General features: G+C 41.9%; 1 non-coding gene across 1 annotated transcript; it reads right to left on the bottom strand.

The window, feature by feature from the left end:
* Window positions 1–833: 833 nt before the first annotated feature.
* LOC112704546 (small nucleolar RNA R71) lies at window positions 834–941 on the bottom strand. The gene has a single exon (XR_003155166.1). It is a non-coding gene; the product is annotated as a small nucleolar RNA R71 (small nucleolar RNA).
* Between the last annotated feature and the right edge of the window lie 5,895 nt (window positions 942–6,836).

The raw sequence follows: 6,836 nt of genomic DNA, 5'->3' as shown, positions 1-6,836 counted from the left end.
CAAAAATCACTTTACTTCTTTCCCACTTTCATTTTCGAAAATCAATTAGTGTTTTTCAAAAATGTTTTCAAAATCTTTTCCTTAATTTTCGAAAATTACTTCCCCTCTTCTCACATCCTTCTATTTATGGACTAATACTATTCCTTAATGCAAAATTCGAACTTCATCTTCTTTGATAAGTTCGAATTTTCTACTTCTGCCTTCCATTTTTCTTTTTCTTCTGACACCTCAAGGAATCTCTATACTGTGACATAGAGGATTCCATATTTCCTTGTTCTCTTCTCTTTCTTATGAGCAGGAGCAAAGACAAAAGCATTCTTGTGGAGGCTGACCCTGAACCTGAAAGGACCTTGAAGCGAAAGCTAAGAGAAGCTAAGGCACAACTCTCTATAGAGGACCTAACCGAATTCTTCAAGGAAGAAGAACTCATGGCAGCCGAAAACAACAACAATGCCAACAATGCAAGGAAGGTGCTGGGTGACTTTACTGCACCTACTCCCGACTTCTATGGGAGAAGCATCTCTATCCCTGCCATTGGAGCAAACAACTTTGAGCTTAAGCCTCAATTAGTTTCTCTAATGCAACAGAATTGCAAGTTTCATGGACTTCCATTGGAAGATCCTCATCAGTTTTTAGCTGAATTCTTGCAAATCTGTGACACTGTCAAGACTAATGGGGTTGACCCTGAGGTCTACAGACTTATGCTATTCCCTTTTTCTGTAAGAGACAGAGCTAGGACATGGTTGGACTCACAACCTAAAGAAAGCCTGGACTCTTGGGAAAAGCTAGTCAATGCCTTCTTGGCAAAGTTCTTTCCACCTCAAAAATTGAGTAAGCTTAGAGTGGAAGTCCAAACCTTCAGACAGAAGGAAGGAGAATCCCTTTATGAAGCTTGGGAAAGATACAAACAATTAATCAGAAAGTGTCCTTCTGATATGCTTTCTGAATGGAGCATCATAGGTATTTTCTATGATGGTCTCTCTGAACTATCCAAAATGTCTTTGGATAGCTCTGCTGGAGGCTCTCTTCATCTGAAGAAGACGCCTACAGAAGCTCAAGAGCTGATTGAAATGGTTGCAAATAACCAATTCATGTACACTTCTGAAAGAAATCCTGTGAACAATGGGACTAGTCAGAAGAAAGGAGTTCTTGAGATTGACACTCTGAATGCCATATTGGCTCAGAACAAAATATTGACTCAACAAGTCAATATGATTTCTCAAAGTCTGTCTGGAATGCTTTTACCAGCAGTACTAAGGAAGCTTCATCTGAGGAAGAAGCTTATGATCCAGAGAATCCTTCAATAGAAGAGGTGAATTACATGGGAGAACCCTATGGAAATACCTATAACCCTTCATGGAGAAATCATCCAAATTTTTCATGGAAGGATCAACAGAGACCTCAACAAGGTTTCAATAATAATAATGGTGGAAAAAACAGGTTTAGCAATAACAAGCCTTTTCCATCATCTTCTCAGCAACAGACAGAGAGTTCTAAGCAGAATACCTCTGACTTAGCAACGATGGTCTCTGATCTAATCAAAACCACTCAAAGTTTCATGACTGAAACAAGGTCCTCCATTAGAAACTTGGAGGCACAAGTGGGTCAGCTGAGCAAGAGAATTACTGAACTCCCTCCTAGTACTCTCCCAAGCAATACAGAAGAAAATCCAAAAGGAGAGTGCAAGGCCATCAACATGGCCGAATTTTGGGAGGAAGGAGAGGCAATGAACGCCACTGAGGAAGACCTCAATGGACGTCCACTGGCCTCCAATGAGTTCCCCAATGAGGAACCATGGGAATCTGAGGCTCAAAATGAGACCATAGAGATTCCATTGGACTTACTTCTGCCATTCATGAGCTCTGATGAGTATTCTTCCTCTGAAGAGGATGAGTATGTCACTGAAGAGCAAGTTGCTAAATACCTTGGAGCAATCATGAAGCTGAATGACAAGTTATTTGGAAATGAGACTTGGGAAGATGAACCTCCTTTGCTCACCAAAGAACTAGATGACTTGTCTAGGCAGAAACTGCCTCAAAAGAGACAGGATCCTGGGAAGTTTTCAATACCTTGTATCATAGGCACCATGACCTTCAAGAAGGCCTTGTGTGACTTAGGGTCAAGTGTAAACCTCATGCCTCTCTCTGTAATGGAGAAGCTAGGGATCATTGAGGTGCAAGCTGCAAAAATCTCACTAGAGATGGCAGACAACTCAAGAAAACAAGCCTATGGACTTGTAGAGGATGTTCTGGTTAACGTTGAAGACCATTACATCCCTACTGATTTCATAGTCCTAGAGACTGGGAAGTGCATGGATGAATCCATCATCCTTGGCAGACCCTTCCTAGCCACAGCAAGGGCTGTGATTGATGTTGATAGAGGAGAGTTGATCATTCAAGTGAATGAAAAATCCTTGGTGTTTAAGGCTCAAGGATATCCCTCTGTCATCATAGAGAGGAAGCATGAAGAGCTTCTCTCAAAACAGAGCCAAACAGAGCCCCCACAGTCAAACTCTAAGTTTGGTGTTGGGAGGCCACAACCAAACTCTAAGTTTGGTGTTGAACCCCCACATTCAAACTCTAAGTTTGGTGATGGGAGGTTCTAACATAGCTCTGAGCATTTCTGAGGCTCCATGAGAGTCCTCTGTCAAGCTAATGACATTAAAGAAGCGCTTGTTGGGAGGCAACCCAATGTTTTATAATTAACTATTTTCTTTTGTTATTTTATGTCTTTTGTAGGTTGATGATCATGAGAAGTCACAAAATCAATGAAAAAAGCAAAAACAGAATGAAAAACAGGAAGAAAAATAGCACACCCTGGAGGAAGAACCTGCTGGCGTTTAAACGCCAGTCAGGCTAGCAGATGGGCGTTTAACGCCCAGTCTGGCACCATTCTGGGCGTTTAACGCCAGAAAGGGGCACCAGACTGGCGTTAAACGCCAGAAAAGGGCAAGGAGCTGGCGTTAAACGCCAGAAATGGGCACCAGCCCGGCGTTTAACGCCAGAAATGGCTAAAAACGCAATTTTGCTTGCCATTTGGTGCAGGGATGACTTTTCCTTGACACCTCAGGATCTGTGGACCCCACAGGATCCCCACCTACCCCACCACTCTCTCTCTTCTTTCCCCATTCACCAATCACCTCAACACCTCTTCCCCAAAAGCCCTTCACCTATCAAATCCCATCTTTCTCTTCACCACTCACATCCATTCTTCATAAAACCCCACCTACCTCACCATTCAAATTCAAACCACTTTCCCACCCAAACCCACCCTCACTTGGCCGAACATCACCCCTCCCCACTCCTATATAAACCCTTCTTCACTCCTTTATTTTCACACAACCTAAACACCACTTCTCCCCCTTTTGGCCGACCACAAAGCCATTCCCTTCTTCCTCATTTCTTCTTCTTCTACTCTCGTCTTTCTTCTTTTGCTCGAGGACGAGCAAACCTTTTAAGTTTGGTGTGGTAAAAGCATTGCTTTTTGTTTTTCCATAACCATTTATGGCATCCAAGGCCGGAGAAACCTCTAGAAAGAGGAAAGGGAAGGCAAAAGCTTCCACCTACAAGTCATGGGAGATGGAGAGATTCATCTCAAGGGTGCATCAAGACCACTTCTATGAAGTTGTGGCCTTGAAGAAGGTGATCTCCGAGGTCCCTTTTTCACTCAAAAAGGGTGAATATCCGGAGATCCGACATGAGATCCGAAGAAGAGGGTGGGAAGTTCTTACCAACCCCATTCAACAAGTCGGAATCTTGATGGTTCAAGAGTTCTATGCCAATGCATGGATCACCAAGAACCATGACCAAAGTGTGAACCCGGATCCAAAGAATTGGCTTACTATGGTTCGGGGGAAATACTTGGATTTTAGTCCGGAAAGTGTAAGGTTGGCATTCAACTTGCCTATGATGCAAGGAGATGAACATCCTTACACTAGAAGGGTCAACTTTGATCAAAGGTTGGACCAAGTCCTCACAGTCATATGTGAAGAGGGCGCCCAATGGAAGAGAGATTCAAGAGGGAAGCCGGTTCAATTGAGAAGGCATGACCTCAAACCCGTGGCTAGAGGATGGTTGGAGTTTATTCAACGCTCAATCATACCCACTAGCAACCGGTCCGAAGTTACCATAGACCGGGCTATCATGATTCATAGCATCATGATTGGAGAAGGAATAGAAGTTCATGAGGTTATAGCTCAAGAGCTTTATAAGTTGGAGTTGACATAGAGGGAGACATCCCTATTGATGAGGACAAGCCCATCACTAAGAAAAGGATGGAGCACACAAGAGACCCCACTCATCATGAGATCCCTGAGATTCCTCAAGGAATGCACTTTCCTCCACAAAACTATTGGGAGCAACTAAACACCTCCCTAGGAGAATTGAGTTCCAACATGGGACAACTAGGGGTGGAGCATCAAGAACACTCCATCATCCTCCATGAAATTAGAGAAGATCAAAGAATCATGAGAGAGGAGCAACAAAGACAAGGAAGAGATATTGAGGAGCTCAAGCACTCCATAGGATCTTCAACAGGAAGAAAGAGCCGCCATCACTAAGGTGGACCCGTTCTTTAATTTCCTTGTTCTTTATTTTCTTGTTTTTCGAAAATTAATGCTTATGTTTGTCCATGTTTGTGTCTTGTGATCATTAGTGTCTTAGTGTCTATGCCTTAAAATTATGAATGTCCTATGAATCCATCACCTTTCTTAAATAAAAATAAAAATAAAAAATTTTTTTTTCTTAATTGAAAAAAAAGAAAAAGAATTGCATGAATTTTGAATTTTATAACAGTTTAATTATTTTGATGTGGTGGCAATATTTTTGTCTTCTGAATGTATGCTTAAACAGTGCATATGTCTTTTGAATTTGTGGTTCATGAATGTTGGCTCTTGAAAGAATGATGAAAAAGGAGACATGTTACTGAGGATCTGAAAAATCAATTAAAATGATTCTTGAAGCAAGAAGAAGCAATAAAAAAAAAAGAGAAAAAAAATTCGAAAAAATAGAGAAAAGAAAGAAATAAAGTTGTGATCCAAGGCAAAAAGAGTGTGCTTAAGAACCCTGGACACCTCTAGTTGGGGACTCTAGCAAAGCTGAGTCACAATCTGAAAAGGTTCACCCAATTATGTGTCTGTGGCATGTATGTATCCGGTGGTAATACTGGAAGACAGAGTGCTTTGGGCCACAGCCAAGACTCAATAAGTAGCTATGTTCAAGAATCATCATACTTTACTAGGAGAATCAATAACACTATCTGGATTCTAAGTTCCTAAAGAAGCCAATCATTCTGAATTTCAAAGAATAGAGTGAGATGCCAAAACTATTCAGAGGCAAAAAGCTAAAAGCCCCGCTCATCTAATTAATACTGATCTTCATAGATGTTTTTGGAATTCATTGCATATTCTATTCTTTTTATCTTATTTGATTTTCAGTTGCTTGAGGACAAGCAACAATTTAAGTTTGGTGTTGTGATGAGCGGATAATTTGTACGCTTTTTGGAATTATTTTTAGTATGTTTTTGGTATGATCTAGTTAGTTTTTAGTATATTTTTATTAGTTTTTAGTTAAAATTCACTTTTCTGGACTTTACTATGAGTTTGTGTGTTTTTCTGTGATTTCAGGTATTTTCTGGCTGAAATTGAGGGACCTGAGCAAAAATCTGATTCAGAGACCAAAAAGGACTGCAGATGCTGTTGGATTCTGACCTCCCTGCACTCTAAGTGGATTTTCTGGAGCTACAGAAACCCAATTGGCGCTCTCTCAACGGCGTTGGAAAGTAGACATCCTGGGCTTTCCAGCAATATATGATAGTCCATACTTTGCCCAAGATTTGATGGCCCAAACCGGCGTTCAAGGTCACCCTCAGAAATCTCAGCGTTAAACGCCGGAACTGGCACCAAAATGGGAGTTAAACGCCCAAACTGGCATAAAAGCTGGCGTTTAACTCCAAGAAGAGTCTCTACACGAAAAATGCTTCAATGCTCAGCCCAAGCACACACCAAGTGGACCTGGAAGTGGATTTTTATGTCATTCACTCATATCTGTAAACCCTAGGCTACTAGTTTTCTATAAGTAGGACCTTTTACTATTGTAATCTCATCTTGGTTCTTCTGGTTCCCTCTCTGGGACCGAAGCCAATGATCACTCTTGTTCTTATGTATTTTCAACGGTGGAGTTTCTACACACCATAGATTAAGGTGTGGAGCTCTGCTGTACCTCGAGTATTAATGCAATTACTATTGTTCTTCTATTCAATTCCGCTTGTTCTTGTTCTAAGATATCACTTGTTCTTCAACTTGATGAATGTGATGATCCGTGACACTCATCATCATTCTCACCTATGAACGTGTGACTGACAACCACCTCCGTTCTACCTTCGATTGGGTGAATATCTCTTGGATTCCTGATACACGATGCATGGTTGATCGCCTGACAACCGAGTGCTCGCCTGACAAACGAGCCAGCCATTCCGTGAGATCAGCGTCTTCGTGGTATAGGCTAGAACTGATGGCGGCATTCAAGAGAATCCGGAAAGTCTAACCTTGTCTGTGGTATTCTGAGTAGGATTCAATGATTGAATGACTGTGACGTGCTTCAAACTCCTGAGGGCGGGGCGTTAGTGACAGACGCAAAAGAATCACTGGATTCTATTCCGGCCTGATCGAGAACCGACAGATGGATAGCCGTGCCGTGACAGGGTGCGTTGAACATTTCCACTAAGAGGATGGGAGGTAACCACTGACAACGGTGAAACCCTTGCTTAAGCTTGCCATGGAAAGGAGTAAGAAGGATTGGATGAAGACAGTAGGAAAGCAGAGAGACGGAAGGGAAGGC

Source organism: Arachis hypogaea, chromosome 7 (genome assembly GCF_003086295.3).
Source record: "Arachis hypogaea cultivar Tifrunner chromosome 7, arahy.Tifrunner.gnm2.J5K5, whole genome shotgun sequence".
In the NCBI taxonomy this organism is placed as follows: Eukaryota; Viridiplantae; Streptophyta; class Magnoliopsida; order Fabales; family Fabaceae; genus Arachis; species Arachis hypogaea.
Note: the sequence above shows the minus strand (reverse complement) of the source record. Positions and strands in the feature narration are given on the sequence as shown.